The sequence below is a fragment of the Oncorhynchus masou genome, unplaced genomic scaffold (assembly GCF_036934945.1).
Source record: "Oncorhynchus masou masou isolate Uvic2021 unplaced genomic scaffold, UVic_Omas_1.1 unplaced_scaffold_966, whole genome shotgun sequence".
NCBI classification, from domain to species: Eukaryota; Metazoa; Chordata; class Actinopteri; order Salmoniformes; family Salmonidae; genus Oncorhynchus; species Oncorhynchus masou.
This window is the reverse complement of record NW_027016163.1, coordinates 209,794-225,594: the sequence shown is the minus strand read 5'-3', so window position 1 is coordinate 225,594 and position 15,801 is coordinate 209,794. Positions and strand designations below refer to the sequence as shown.

At 46.6% G+C, this 15,801-nt stretch overlaps 1 protein-coding gene and 1 pseudogene across 1 annotated transcript in view; one reads left to right on the top strand and one right to left on the bottom strand.

The window, feature by feature from the left end:
* Positions 1-15,801, bottom strand: part of LOC135538451 (chromosome transmission fidelity protein 18 homolog) — a 178,396-nt gene that overhangs the window by 31,366 nt on the left and 131,229 nt on the right.
* LOC135538450 (chromosome transmission fidelity protein 18 homolog) overlaps positions 1,033-15,801 on the top strand; it is a 60,325-nt pseudogene continuing 45,556 nt past the window's right edge.

The following is a 15,801-nucleotide window of genomic DNA, read 5'->3' as shown; positions in this document are numbered from 1 at the left end:
CTAGCTACACTTTAATTGAGAGATATTTTTTTTAGGGGGTTTAAGTTATCCAAGGTAAAAGCCGCTAGTTGTTGCTGACAGTTTCGTGATGAGCCGAATTCGTTACGGGTTATTACCCCTGCGGTTTATCCCGTACTTCACCGTTTATAGTATTAGATGTGTCCAGGTTGCGATGCTTTAGGTCCTGACAAACAATATAAACAACGTCGTTATCGAATTAAATCTCTCACCAGTTTGCTTTCGGTGTCCAGTATAAAAACCGTATAAATTTTTCTTTCCAAATCAACAACAAGTCAACTCTGGAGACTTGAGTTGTGTTGACAGCTGTTTAGTCGACAGACACGAGTAGCACCGTCACCCAGCGGTAGAGTTCAACCTCGCACATTTTATCCTCTCCACCTGAAGTCTTTCTGTTTTCACAAGAAACATATGTTAGTTTTTTTTTTTTTTTTTTTACAGAGATTTTGTTTGAGAAATGATCAGCAATATTTTAACTCTGGTTTTATCCGTAGTAGTGTAGAAGGTGTTTTATTATTCTGCTGCTCAAACTAACTTGGTCCGACCGGATACGGAAGCACCCCTCCGGAACATGAATATCTGGATCAGAGAGTTTCTAAACCAAGAGGCGCAATATTTTGAGACTTCCGGGAACACTAGTGAAATAGATCAATGAGAGAAATTAACAATTCTTCCTTATTAGTTGTTAATTTTCCTTAATTCTAAAAGGCACAATCTAGATTCAAGCCAATGTTTTAAGTAGTTGAACATGTTATTACTCCAACTTCGTGAAAAATTACAAATTGACACGTTTTAATTTTCGGCAGAAACAACTTTATATCAGAAAAGTGTGGACTTTGATTTTTGACTGGCTGCACATGCGCAGTTTGGCGTGTCGTCGCCATAACAGCGCCTACAAATGGAATTGGTTGGTTTCTATTGGACAAGCAGCTTAGTCTTTGTCTGGATCATCCAATCACAAGCGAGAAAACAAAATTAACCCGGAAATAGTTAACCCAAAGAGTTTACCGCGAAATTGAGCAGACAGACGCGGACAGGAGAAGACAAAAACGAACAAACACGGAACCGACTGAAAAAGTAGTATTGCATAGATATTATTATCATATTATACACCTCGGCTGTCCGGTACATACCGGTCAACTTGACTGACTACTAATGGACGAGTATGACGAGATGTTCGGGATAGAGGACGAGTATGAACAACAGTTCGCTGATGAGCTGGAGGTCCTGGCTGAGATGGACTGTGAGTTGTAGCCGAGTTAGATGGATTAGTCTGGTTAGTCTGGTCAAGATAAAAAAAATATCCAAAAGTCTTCTTATTAAAACGACTTTTCTAAACGCGGGTCGATTTGTTTGTTTCTCACCTGGGCGTCAGGTGATATAACTCAGAACGGACAGGAGGCTACAGCAGCGTTTTGAAAAGTCGCTTTATAGGGTCGTCAATAGTTAAACATGTATTTGTCACATGAGCCGAGTACAACAGGCTCTAGACCTCACAGTGAAATGATGAATACAACAGGTGTAGTAGACCTCACAGTGAAATGCTGAATACAACAGGTGTAGTAGACCTCACAGTGAAATGATGAATACAACAGGTGTAGTAGACCTCACAGTGAAATGCTGAATACAACAGGTGTAGTAAACCTCACAGTGAAATGCTGAATACAACAGGTGTAGTAGACCTCACAGAGAAATGCTGAATACAACAGGTGTAGTAGACCTTACAGTGAAATGCTGAATACAACAGGTGTAGTAGACCTCACAGTGAAATGCTGAATACAACAGGTGTAGTAGACCTCACAGAGAAATGCTGAATACAACAGGTGTAGTAGACTTCACAGTGAAATGATGAATACAACAGGTGTAGTAAACCTCACAGTGAAATGCTGAATACAACAGGTGTAGTAGACCTTACAGTGAAATGATGAATACAACAGGTGTAGTAGACCTCACAGTGAAATGCTGAATACAACAGGTGTAGTAGACCTCACAGTGAAATGCTGAATACAACAGGTGTAGTAAACCTCACAGTGAAATGCTGAATACAACAGGTGTAGTAGACCTCACAGAGAAATGCTGAATACAACAGGTGTAGTAGACCTTACAGTGAAATGCTGAATACAACAGGTGTAGTAGACCTCACAGTGAAATGCTGAATACAACAGGTGTAGTAGACCTCACAGAGAAATGCTGAATACAACAGGTGTAGTAGACTTCACAGTGAAATGATGAATACAACAGGTGTAGTAAACCTCACAGTGAAATGCTGAATACAACAGGTGTAGTAGACCTCACAGAGAAATGCTGAATACAACAGGTGTAGTAGACCTTACAGTGAAATGCTGAATACAACAGGTGTAGTAGACCTCACAGTGAAATGCTGAATACAACAGGTGTAGTAGACCTCACAGAGAAATGCTGAATACAACAGGTGTAGTAGACTTCACAGTGAAATGATGAATACAACAGGTGTAGTAAACCTCACAGTGAAATGCTGAATACAACAGGTGTAGTAGACCTTACAGTGAAATGATGAATACAACAGGTGTAGTAGACCTCACAGTGAACTGCTGAATACAACAGGTGTAGTATTTACAGTGAAATGCTGAATACAACAGGTGTAGTAGACCTCACAGTGAAATGCTGAATACAACAGGTGTAGTAGACCTTTAAAAAAAAACATTTAAAATGTATTTTACCAGGCAAGTCAGTTAAGAACAAATTCTTATTTTCAATGACGGCCTGGGAACAGTGGGTTAACTGCCTGTTCAGGGGCAGAATGACAGATTTGTACCTTGTCAGTTCGGGGTTTGAACTCGTAACCTTCCGGTTACTAGTCCAACGCTCTAACCACTAGGCTACCCTGCCACCTTACAGTGAAATGCTGAATACAACAGGTGTAGTAGACCTCACAGTGAAATGCTGAATACAACAGGTGTAGTAGACCTCACAGAGAAATGCTGAATACAACAGGTGTAGTAGACTTCACAGTGAAATGATGAATACAACAGGTGTAGTAAACCTCACAGTGAAATGCTGAATACAACAGGTGTAGTAGACCTCACAGAGAAATGCTGAATACAACAGGTGTAGTAGACCTTACAGTGAAATGCTGAATACGAGCCCTTCTCCCAAAATGCAGAGTTAAAAGTAGGAACAGATGTAGTAGTTCTCTTGGAACAGAAGGAGAAAATAGTAAGACAGCGGCGACCCGTTTTTAGCCGTTATTTTGGTACGTTAGAAACAATGTAAAAAAATCATCCCACATCTCCATGTTACAGCTCTTGGTTAGGGTTCCCATGTCTCCATGTTACAGGTCTTGGTTAGGGTTCCCATGTCTCCATGTTACAGGTCTTGGTTAGGGTTCCCCTCGGCCTTATTACAGGTCTTGGTTAGGGTTCCCATGTCTCCATGTTACAGGTCTTGGTTAGGGTTCCCATGTCTCCATGTTACAGGTCTTGGTTAGGGTTCCCCCTCGGCCATGTTACAGGTCTTGGTTAGGGTTCCCTCTCGGCCATATTACAGGTCTTGGTTAGGGTTCCCATGTCTCCATGTTACAGATCTTGGTTAGGGTTCCCATGTCTCCATGTTACAGGTCTTGGTTAGGGTTCCCCCTCGGCCATGTTACAGGTCTTGGTTAGGGTTCCCATGTCTCCATGTTACAGGTCTTGGTTAGGGTTCCTATGTCTCCATGTTACAGGTCTTGGTTAGGGTTCCCATGTCTCCATGTTACAGGTCTTGGTTAGGGTTCCCTTGTCTCCATGTTACAGATCTTGGTTAGGGTTCCCATGTCTCCATGTTACAGGTCTTGGTTAGGGTTCCCATGTCTCCATGTTACAGGTCTTGGTTAGGGTTCCCCCTCGGCCATGTTACAGGTCTTGGTTAGGGTTCCCTCTCGGCCATATTACAGGTCTTGGTTAGGGTTCCCCCTCGGCCATATTACAGGTCTTGGTTAGGGTTCCCTCTCGGCCATATTACAGGTCTTGGTTAGGGTTCCCCCTCGGCCATGTTACAGGTCTTGGTTAGGGTTCCCCCTCGGCCATGTTACAGGTCTTGGTTAGGGTTCCCCTCGGCCATATTACAGGTCTTGGTTAGGGTTCCCTCTCGGCCATATTACAGGTCTTGGTTAGGGTTCCCCCTCGGCCATGTTACAGGTCTTGGTTAGAGTTCCCCCTCGGCCATGTTACAGGTCTTGGTTAGGGTTCCCATGTCTCCATGTTACAGGTCTTGGTTAGGGTTCCCATGTCTCCATGTTACAGGTCTTGGTTAGGGTTCCCATGTCTCCATGTTACAGGTCTTGGTTAGGGTTCCCCTCGGCCATGTTACAGGTCTTGGTTAGGGTTCCCCCTCGGCCATGTTACAGGTCTTGGTTAGGGTTCCCCCTCGGCCATGTTACAGGTCTTGGTTAGGGTTCCCCCTCGGCCATGTTACAGGTCTTGGTTAGGGTTCCCCCTCGGCCATGTTACAGGTCTTGGTTAGGGTTCCCATGTCTCCATGTTACAGGTCTTGGTTAGGGTTCCCTCACGGCCATATTACAGGTCTTGGTTAGGGTTCCCCCTCGGCCATGTTACAGGTCTTGGTTAGGGTTCCCATGTCTCCATATTACAGGTCTTGGTTAGGGTTCCCTCTCGGCCATATTATATTACAGGTCTTGGTTAGGGTACCCCCTCGGCCATGTTACAGGTCTTGGTTAGGGTTCCCCCTCGGCCATATTACAGGTCTTGGTTAGGGTTCCCTCTCGGCCATATTACAGGTCTTGGTTAGGGTTCCCCCTCGGCCATGTTACAGGTCTTGGTTAGGGTTCCCATGTCTCCATGTTACAGGTCTTGGTTAGGGTTCCCATGTCTCCATATTACAGGTCTTGGTTAGGGTTCCCATGTCTCCATGTTACAGGTCTTGGTTAGGGTTCCCATGTCTCCATGTTACAGCTCTTGGTTAGGGTTCCCACATGGCCATGTTACAGGTCTTGGTTAGGGTTCCCTCTCGGCCATGTTACAGGTCTTGGTTAGGGTTCCCCCTCGGCCATGTTACAGGTCTTGGTTAGGGTTCCCCCTCGGCCATGTTACAGGTCTTGGTTAGGGTTCCCATGTCTCCATGTTACAGGTCTTGGTTAGGGTTCCCTCTCGGCCATATTACAGGTCTTGGTTAGGGTTCCCCCTCGGCCATGTTACAGGTCTTGGTTAGGGTTCCCATGTCTCCATATTACAGGTCTTGGTTAGGGTTCCCTCTCGGCCATATTACAGGTCTTGGTTAGGGTACCCCCTCGGCAATGTTACAGGTCTTGGTTAGGGTTCCCCCTCGGCCATATTACAGGTCTTGGTTAGGGTTCCCTCTCGGCCATGTTACAGGTCTTGGTTAGGGTTCCCATGTCTCCATATTACAGGTCTTGGTTAGGGTTCCCATGTCTCCATGTTACAGCTCTTGGTTAGGGTTCCCACACGGCCATGTTACAGGTCTTGGTTAGGGTTCCCCTCGGCCATATTACAGGTCTTGGTTAGGGTTCCCCCTCGGCCATGTTACAGGTCTTGGTTATGGTTCCCCCTCGGCCATGTTACAGGTCTTGGTTAGGGATCCCCCTCGGCCATATTACAGGTCTTGGTTAGGGTTCCCATGTCTCCATATTACAGGTCTTGGTTAGGGTTCCCACACGGCCATGTTACAGGTCTTGGTTAGGGTTCCCCCTCGGCCATGTTACAGGTCTTGGTTAGGGTTCCCATGTCTCCATATTACAGGTCTTGGTTAGGGTTCCCATGTCTCCATGTTACAGCTCTTGGTTAGGGTTCCCACACGGCCATGTTACAGGTCTTGGTTAGGGTTCCCCCTCGGCCATATTACAGGTCTTGGTTAGGGTTCCCCCTCGGCCATGTTACAGGTCTTGGTTAGGGTTCCCCCTCGGCCATGTTACAGGTCTTGGTTAGGGTTCCCCCTCGGCCATGTTACAGGTCTTGGTTAGGGTTCCCCCTCGGCCATATTACAGGTCTTGGTTAGGGTTCCCACACGGCCATGTTACAGGTCTTGGTTAGGGTTCCCCCTCGGCCATGTTACAGGTCTTGGTTAGGGTTCCCCCTCGGCCATATTACAGGTCTTGGTTAGGGTTCCCACACGGCCATGTTACAGGTCTTGGTTAGGGTTCCCCCTCGGCCATATTACAGGTCTTGGTTAGGGTTCCCCCTCGGCCATGTTACAGGTCTTGGTTAGGGTTCCCACACTGCCATGTTACAGGTCTTGTTCACAGGAAACGGAGGTGACCACCTCTGCTACTTATCTATCTGCATCTCCTAACACCTGTGTGTAATTTGAGGACGCCAGAAAAGTGTTGTCACTGAAAAATACTGTCGGCTACACACTAGTCTGATGTCTCTCTCTCTCTCTCTGTGTGTGTGTCTCTGTGTGTGTGTGTATTCTGATGTGTGTGTGTGTCTCTCTCTGTGTGTGTGTGTGTGTATTCTGATGTGTGTGTGTGTGTCTCTCTGTGTGTGTATTCTGATGTGTGTGTGTGTGTGTGTGTGTATTCTGATGTGTGTGTGTCTTTTCTCTCTGTGTGTGTGTGTGTCTCTCTCTGTGTGTGTATTCTGATGTGTGTGTGTGTGTGTCTCTCTGTGTGTGTTTGTGTATTCTGATGTGTGTGTGTCTCTCTCTGTGTGTGTGTGTATTCTGATGTGTGTGTGTCTCTCTCTCTGTGTGTGTGTGTGTCTCTCTCTGTGTGTGTGTGTATTCTGATGTGTGTGTGTCTCTCTCTGTGTGTGTGTTTGTATTCTGATGTGTCTCTCTGTGGGGTCAGTTCATCCAGCTCCTTCCACTAAGCGGTCAGAGTTCCGGAAGCAGAAGCCTCAGTCGTTCCAGGAAGCCATCACCGCTGGTGACCAGCCACTCAGGAGCCAATCACAGGCATCGTCAGAACGGAGCCTCGGCCAATTGGAAGGCCCGTCTGTGGCGTGTGACGGAGAGGACATAGAACACCTGCTGGCGGACGAGCCAATCAGTGAGTAGCTCTTCCCTCTTCTCTGCCGTTAGTGTGATGACGTGAGGGAGAGAGAGAGTACTGTGGTGTCTCTTGTCGTTGATGTATTTGTATCCGTGTGTAGCTCCCAAGGCTAAGCGTCTGAGGCAGGATGTGGCAAAGAAGCTGTTTGAGGTGTCTCAGGTTGATGACATCACCCCCGTCGTCACCAGAGGAGTTCCATCGAACCCCGAGCAGCAGGTAGGACCGTAGATAATAGGTTATACTGGAACCAGCTGACCAGCCTTCTAATGACCCACTAGTACATCAACTAGAACCAGCTGACCAGCCCTCTAATGACCCACTAGTACATCAACTAGAACCAGCTGACCAGCCCTCTAATAACCCACTAGTACATCAACTAGAACCAGCCCTCTAATAACCCACTAGTACATGAACTAGAACCAGCTGACCAGCCCTCTAATAACCCACTAGTACATCAACTAGAACCAGCCCTCTAATAACCCACTAGTACATCAACTAAAACCAGCTGACCAGCCCTCTAATAACCCACTAGTACATCAACTAGAAAAAGCCCTCTAATAACCCACTAGTACATCAACTAGAACCAGCTGACCAGCCCTCTAATAACCCACTAGTACATCAACTAGAACCAGCTGACCAGCCTTCTAATGACCCACTAGTACATCAACTAGAACCAGCTGACCAGCCCTCTAATGACCCACTAGTACATCAACTAGAACCAGCCTTCTAATGACCCACTAGTACATCAACTAAAACCAGCTCTCTAATAACCCAGTAGTACATCAACTAGAACCAGCTGACCAGCCCTCTAATAACCCACGAGTACATCTAGAACCAGCCCTCTAATAACCCACTAGTACATCAACTAGAACCAGCTGACCAGCCCTCTAATAACCCACTAGTACATCAACTAGAACCAGCCCTCTAATAACCCACTAGTACATCAACTAGAACCAGCTGACCAGCCCTCTAATAACCCACTAGTACATCAACTAGAACCAGCCCTCTAATAACCCACTAGTACATCAACTAGAACCAGCCCTCTAATAACCCACTAGTACATCAACTAGAACCAGCCCCCTAATAACCCACTAGTACATCAACTGGAACCAGCTGACCAGCCCTCTAATAACCCACTAGTACATCAACTAGAACCAGCCCTCTAATAACCCACTAGTACATCAACTAGAACCAGCTCTCTAATAACCCACTAGTACATCAACTAGAACCAGCTCTCTAATAACCCACTAGTACATCAATTAGAACCAGCCCTCTAATAACCCACTAGTACATCAATTAGAACCAGCCCTCAAATAACCCACTAGTACATAAACTAGAACCAGCCCTCTAATAACCCACTAGTACAACAACTAGAACCAGCCCTCTAATAACCCACTAGCACATCAACTAGAACCAGCTGACCAGCCCTCTAATAACCCACCAGTACATCAACTAGAACCAGCTGACCAGCCCTCCAATAACCCACTAGTACATCAACAAGAACCAGCTGACCAGCCCTCTAATAACCCACTAGTACATCAACTAGAACCAGTCCTCTAATAACCCACTAGTACATCAACTAGAACCAGCCCTCTAATAACCCACTAGTACTTCAACTAGATCCAACTGACCAGCCCTCTAATAACCCACTAGTACATCAACTAGAACCAGCTCTCTAATAACCCAGTAGTACATCAACCAGAACCAGCTGACCAGCCCTCTAATAACCCACTAGTACATCAACTAGAACCAGCCCTCTAATAACCCACTAGTACATCAACTAGAACCAGCCCTCTAATAACCCACTAGTACATCAACTAGAACCAGCCCCCTAATAACCCACTAGTACATCAACTGGAACCAGCTGACCAGCCCTCTAATAACCCACTAGTACATCAACTAGAACCAGCTGACCAGCCTTCTAATGACCCACTAGTACATCAACTAGAACCAGCTGACCAGCCCTCTAATGACCCACTAGTACATCAACTAGAACCAGCCTTCTAATGACCCACTAGTACATCAACTAGAACCAGCCCTCTAATAACCCACTAGTACATCAACTAGAACCAGCTCTCTAATAACCCACTAGTACATCAACTAGAACCAGCTCTCTAATAACCCACTAGTACATCAATTAGAACCAGCCCTCTAATAACCCACTAGTACATCAACTAGAACCAGCCCTCTAATAACCCACTAGTACTTCAACTAGATCCAACTGACCAGCCCTCTAATAACCCACTAGTACATCAACTAGAACCAGCTCTCTAATAACCCAGTAGTACATCAACCAGAACCAGCTGACCAGCCCTCTAATAACCCACTAGTACATCAACTAGAACCAGCCCTCTAATAACCCACTAGTACATCAACTAGAACCAGCCCTCTAATAACCCACTAGTACATCAACTAGAACCAGCCCCCTAATAACCCACTAGTACATCAACTGGAACCAGCTGACCAGCCCTCTAATAACCCACTAGTACATCAACTAGAACCAGCTGACCAGCCTTCTAATGACCCACTAGTACATCAACTAGAACCAGCTGACCAGCCCTCTAATGACCCACTAGTACATCAACTAGAACCAGCCTTCTAATGACCCACTAGTACATCAACTAGAACCAGCTCTCTAATAACCCACTAGTACATCAATTAGAACCAGCCCTCTAATAACCCACTAGTACATCAACTAGAACCAGCCCTCTAATAACCCACTAGTACATCAACTAGAACCAGCTCTCTAATAACCCACTAGTACATCAACTAGAACCAGCTCTCTAATAACCCACTAGTACATCAATTAGAACCAGCCCTCTAATAACCCACTAGTACATCAATTAGAACCAGCCCTCTAATAACCCACTAGTACATAAACTAGAACCAGCCCTCTAATAACCCACTAGTTCATCAACTAGAACCAGCCCTCTAATAACCCACTAGCACATCAACTAGAACCAGCCCTCTAATAACCACTAGTACATCAACTAGAACCAGCTGACCAGCCCTCTAATAACCCACTAGCACATCAACTAGAACCAGCTGACCAGCCCTCTAATAACCCACCAGTACATCAACTAGAACCAGCTGACCAGCCCTCCAATAACCCACTAGTACATCAACAAGAACCAGCTGACCAGCCCTCTAATAACCCACTAGTACATCAACTAGAACCAGTCCTCTAATAACCCACTAGTACATCAACTAGAACCAGCCCCCTAATAACCCACTAGTACATCAACTGGAACCAGCTGACCAGCCCTCTAATAACCCACTAGTACATCAACTAGAACCAGCTGGGTCCTGTGTGGCTCAGTCGGTAGAGCATGGCGCTTGCAACGCCAAGCGTCGTGGGTTCGATTCCCGCTGGGGCCACCCATATGTAAAAGTAGTGGCCCCAGCCGACATGTAAGTCGCTTTGGACAAAAGCGTCTGCTAAATGGGATATATATATATATATATAACCCACTAGTACATCAACTAGAACCAGCCCTCTAATAACCCACTAGTACATCAACTAGATCCAACTGACCAGCCCTCTAATAACCCACGAGTACATCAACTAGAACCAGTCCTCTAATAACCCACTAGTACATCAACTAGAACCAGCCCTCTAATAACCCACTAGTACTTCAACTAGAACCAACTGACCAGCCCTCTAATAACCCACTAGGACATGAACTAGAACCAGCTCGCTAATAACCCACTAGTACATCAACTAGAACCAGCCCTCCAATAACCCACTAGTACATCAACTAGAACCAGCCCTCTAATAACCCACTAGTACATCAACTAAAAGCAGCTGACCAGCCCTCTAATAACCCACTAGTACATCAACTAGAACCAGCTGACCAGCCCTCTAATAACCCACTAGGACATCAACTAGAACCAGCTCTCTAATAACCCACTAGTACATCAACTAGAACCAGCCCTCTAATAACCCACTAGGACATCAACTAGAACCAGCTCTCTAATAACCCACTAGTACATCAACTAGAACCAGCCCCCTAATAACCCACTAGTACATCAACTAGAACCAGCTGACCAGCCCTCTAATAACCCACTAGGACATCAACTAGAACCAGCTCTCTAATAACCCACTAGTACATCAACTAGAACCAGACCCCTAATAACCCACTAGTACATCAACTAGAACCAGCTGACCAGCCCTCTAATAACCCACTAGTTCATCAACTGGAACCAGCCCTCTAATAACCCACTAGTACATCAACTAGAACCAGCTCTCTAATAACCCACTAGTACATCAACTAGAACCAGCTCTAATAACCCAGTAGTACATCAACTAGAACCAGCTGACCAGCCCTCTAATAACCCACGAGTACATCAACTAGAACCAGCCCTCTAATAACCCACTAGTACATCAACTAGATCCAGCCCTCTAATAACCCACTAGTACATCAACTAGAACCAGCCCTCTAATAACCCACTAGTACATGAACTAGAACCAGCTGACCAGCCCTCCAATAACCCACTAGTACATCAACTAGAACCAGCTGTCCAGCCCTCTAATAACCCACTAGTACATTAACTAGAACCAGCTGACCAGCCCTCTAATAACCCACTAGTACATCAACTAGAACCAGCTGACCAGCCCTCTAATAACCCACTAGTACATCAACTAGAACCAGCCCTCTAATAACCCACTAGTACATCAACTAGAACCAGCCCTCTAATAACCCACTAGTACATCAACTAGAACCAGCCCCCTAATAACCCACTAGTACATCAACTGGAACCAGCTGACCAGCCCTCTAATAACCCACTAGTACATCAACTAGAACCAGCCCTCTAATAACCCACATCAACTGCTGCCCACCTGTTACTCCACGAGGAGACTGCTGACCACCTGTTACTCCACGAGGAGACTGCTGACCACCTGTTACTCCACGAGGAGACTGCTGACCACCTGTTACTCCACTAGGAGACTGCTGACCACCTGTTACTCCACGAGGAGACTGCTGACCACCTGTTACTCCACTAGGAGACTGCTGACCACCTGTTACTCCACGAGGAGACTGCTGACCGCCTGTTACTCCACGAGGAGACTGCTGACCACCTGTTACTCCACTAGGAGACTGCTGACCACCTGTTACTCCACGAGGAGACTGCTGACCGCCTGTTACTCCACGAGGAGACTGCTGACCGCCTGTTACTCCACGAGGAGACTGCTGACCACCTGTTACTCCACGAGGAGACTGCTGACCACCTGTTACTCCACGAGGAGACTGCTGACCACCTGTTACTCCACGAGGAGACTGCTGACCACCTGTTACTCCACGAGGAGACTGGCTGACCACCTGTTACTCCACGAGGAGACTGCTGACCGCCTGTTACTCCACGAGGAGACTGCTGACCGCCTGTTACTCCACGAGGAGACTGCTGACCGCCTGTTACTCCACGAGGAGACTGCTGACCGCCTGTTACTCCACGAGGAGACTGCTGACCACCTGTTACTCCACGAGGAGACTGCTGACCACCTGTTACTCCACGAGGAGACTGCTGACCACCTGTTACTCCACGAGGAGACTGCTGACCATCTGTTACTCCACGAGGAGACTGCTGACCACCTGTTACTCCACGAGGAGACTGCTGACCACCTGTTACTCCACGAGGAGACTGCTGACCACCTGTTACTCCACGAGGAGACTGCTGACCATCTGTTACTCCACGAGGAGACTGCTGACCACCTGTTACTCCACGAGGAGACTGCTGACCACCTGTTACTCCACGAGGAGACTGTGTGGCAGGCTGAACACCTGTCCCGCGAGTGCAGCGTCAAAAGGACCTTGGCGAGTTGCCAGCTAGCATTAAACTTATCTTGTAAAATACCATCAATCTTCACATAATCACTATTTAAACTACACATGGTTGATGATATTACTAGGTTAACTAGCGTGTCCTGTGTTGCATATAATCAATGCGGTGCCTGTTAATTTCTCATCGAATCACAGCCTACTTCAACTTCGCCAAACGGTCGATGATTTAACAAAAGCGTATTCGGGGAAAAATCACAGTCGTTACATGTACCTGACCATAAACGGCTTTCTTAAAATTAATACGCAGAAATATATAATTTTTTTAACCTGCATATTTAGTTAATATTGCCTGCTAACATGAATTTATTTTAACGAGGGAAATTGTGTCCCTTCTCTTGCGTTCAGTGTCAGCAGAGTCAGGGTACATGCAGCAGTTTGGGCCGCCTGGCTCGTTGCGTTCAGTGTCAGCAGAGTCAGGGTATATGCAGCAGTTTGGGCCGCCTGGCTCGTTGCGTTCAGTGTCAGCAGAGTCAGGGTACATGCAGCAGTTTGGGCCGCCTGGCTCGTTGCGTTCAGTGTCAGCAGAGTCAGGGTATATGCAGCAGTTTGGGCCGCCTGGCTCGTTGAGAACGGTGTGAAGTCCATTTCTTCCTAACAAAGACCTTCATTAATTAGCCATAATTGTACGTAATTATGACAGGACATTGAAGGTTGTAACATATGTAGACAGGACGCCACCCGTTCCATTAAACACGGAACGGTTCCGTATTTCACTGAAAGAATAAACGTTTTGTTTTCGAAATGATCATTTCTGGATTTGACCATGTTAATGACCAAAGGCTTGTATTTCTGTGTGTTTATTATATTATAATGTCTTGATTCAGTTCAGGAAGTAAGCTCCTAATGTCCAGATGCATCATCCCAAGCCCTTTACGATGCATCATCCCAAGCCCTTTACGGTTTTGTTTAGTCACATGGAAACTCCAACTCAAACAAACTACGTTCAATAGGTGGTTTCAGGCCCTGTCTGATGGTTGGTATTGATCTGTCCCAATAGGTGGTTTCAGGCCCTGTCTGGTGGTTGGTATTGATCTGTCCCAATAGGTGGTTTCAGGCCCTGTCTGGTGGTTGGTATTGATCTGTCCCAATAGGTGGTTTCAGGCCCTGTCTGGTGGTTGGTATTGATCTGTCCCAATAGGTGGTTTCAGGCCCTGTCTGATGGTTGGTGTTGATCTGTCCCAATAGGTGGTTTCAGGCCCTGTCTGATGGTTGGTATTGATCTGTCCCAATAGGTGGTTTCAGGCCCTGTCTGGTGGTTGGTATTGATCTGTCCCAATAGGTGGTTTCAGGCCCTGTCTGATGGTTGGTATTGATCTGTCCCAATAGGTGGTTTCAGGTCCTGTCTGATAGTTGGTATTGATCTGTCCCGATAGGTGGTTACTGTCTGATGGTTGGTATTGATCTGTCCCAATAGGTGGTTTCAGGCCCTGTCTGATGGTTGGTATTGATCTGTCCCAATAGGTGGTTTCAGGCCCTGTCTGATGGTTGGTATTGATCTGTCCCAATAGGTGGTTTCAGGCCCTGTCTGATGGTTGGTATTGATCTGTCCCAATAGGTGGTTTCAGGCCCTGTCTGATGGTTGGTATTGATCTGTCCCAATAGGTGGTTTCAGGCCCTGTCTGATGGTTGGTATTGATCTGTCCCAATAGGTGGTTTCAGGCCCTGTCTGATGGTTGGTATTGATCTGTCCCAATAGGTGGTTTCAGGCCCTGTCTGATGGTTGGTATTGATCTGTCCCAATAGGTGGTTTCAGGCCCTGTCTGATGGTTGGTATTGATCTGTCCCAATAGGTGGTTTCAGGCCCTGTCTGATGGTTGGTATTGATCTGTCCCAATAGGTGGTTTCAGGCCCTGTCTGATGGTTGGTATTGATCTGTCCTGATAGGTGGTTTCAGGCCCTGTCTGATGGTTGGTATTGATCTGTCCCAATAGGTGGTTTCAGGTCCTGTCTGATGGTTGGTATTGATATAGTTGGTGTTGACCTGTCCCAATAGGTGGTTTCAGGTCCTGTCTGATGGTTGGTATTGATATAGTTGGTGTTGACCTGTCCCAATAGGTGGTTTCAAGCCCTGTCTGATGGTTGGTATTGATCTGTCCCAATAGGTGGTTTCAGGTCCTGTCTGATGGTTGGTATTGATATAGTTGGTGTTGACCTGTCCCAATAGGTGGTTTCAGGCCCTGTCTGATGGTTGGTATTGATCTGTCCCAATAGGTGGTTACTGTCTGATGGTTGGTATTGATCTGTCCCAATAGGTGGTTTCAGGCCCTGTCTGGTGGTTGGTATTGATCTGTCCCAATAGGTGGTTACTGTCTGATGGTTGGTATTGATCTGTCCCAATGGGTGGTTTCAGGCCCTGTCTGATGGTTGGTGTTGATCTGTCCCAATAGGTGGTTTCAGGCCCTGTCTGATGGTTGGTGTTGATCTGTCCCAATAGGTGGTTTCAGGCCCTGTCTGATGGTTGGTATTGATCTGTCCCAATAGGTGGTTTCAGGCCCTGTCTGATGGTTGGTATTGATCTGTCCCAATAGGTGGTTTCAGGCCCTGTCTGATGGTTGGTATTGATCTGTCCCAATAGGTGGTTTCAGGCCCTGTCTGATGGTTGGTATTGATCTGTCCCAATAGGTGGTTTCAGGCCCTGTCTGGTGGTTGGTATTGATCTGTCCCAATAGGTGGTTTCAGGCCCTGTCTGATGGTTGGTATTGATCTGTCCCAATAGGTGGTTACTGTCTGATGGTTGGTATTGATCTGTCCCAATGGGTGGTTTCAGGCCCTGTCTGATGGTTGGTGTTGATATAGTTGGTTTGACTATCAGATTGCGTAGATCTAGATCATAGATATATAGATGCATAGATCTGCCCCATTCAGTCTATCCGTATTAGTAACAGAGGCAGCAGCCAATGTCAATATGAGGAACTCTCAAATCAAAGTGTGTGTGTGTGTGTGGTGTGTGTGTGTGTG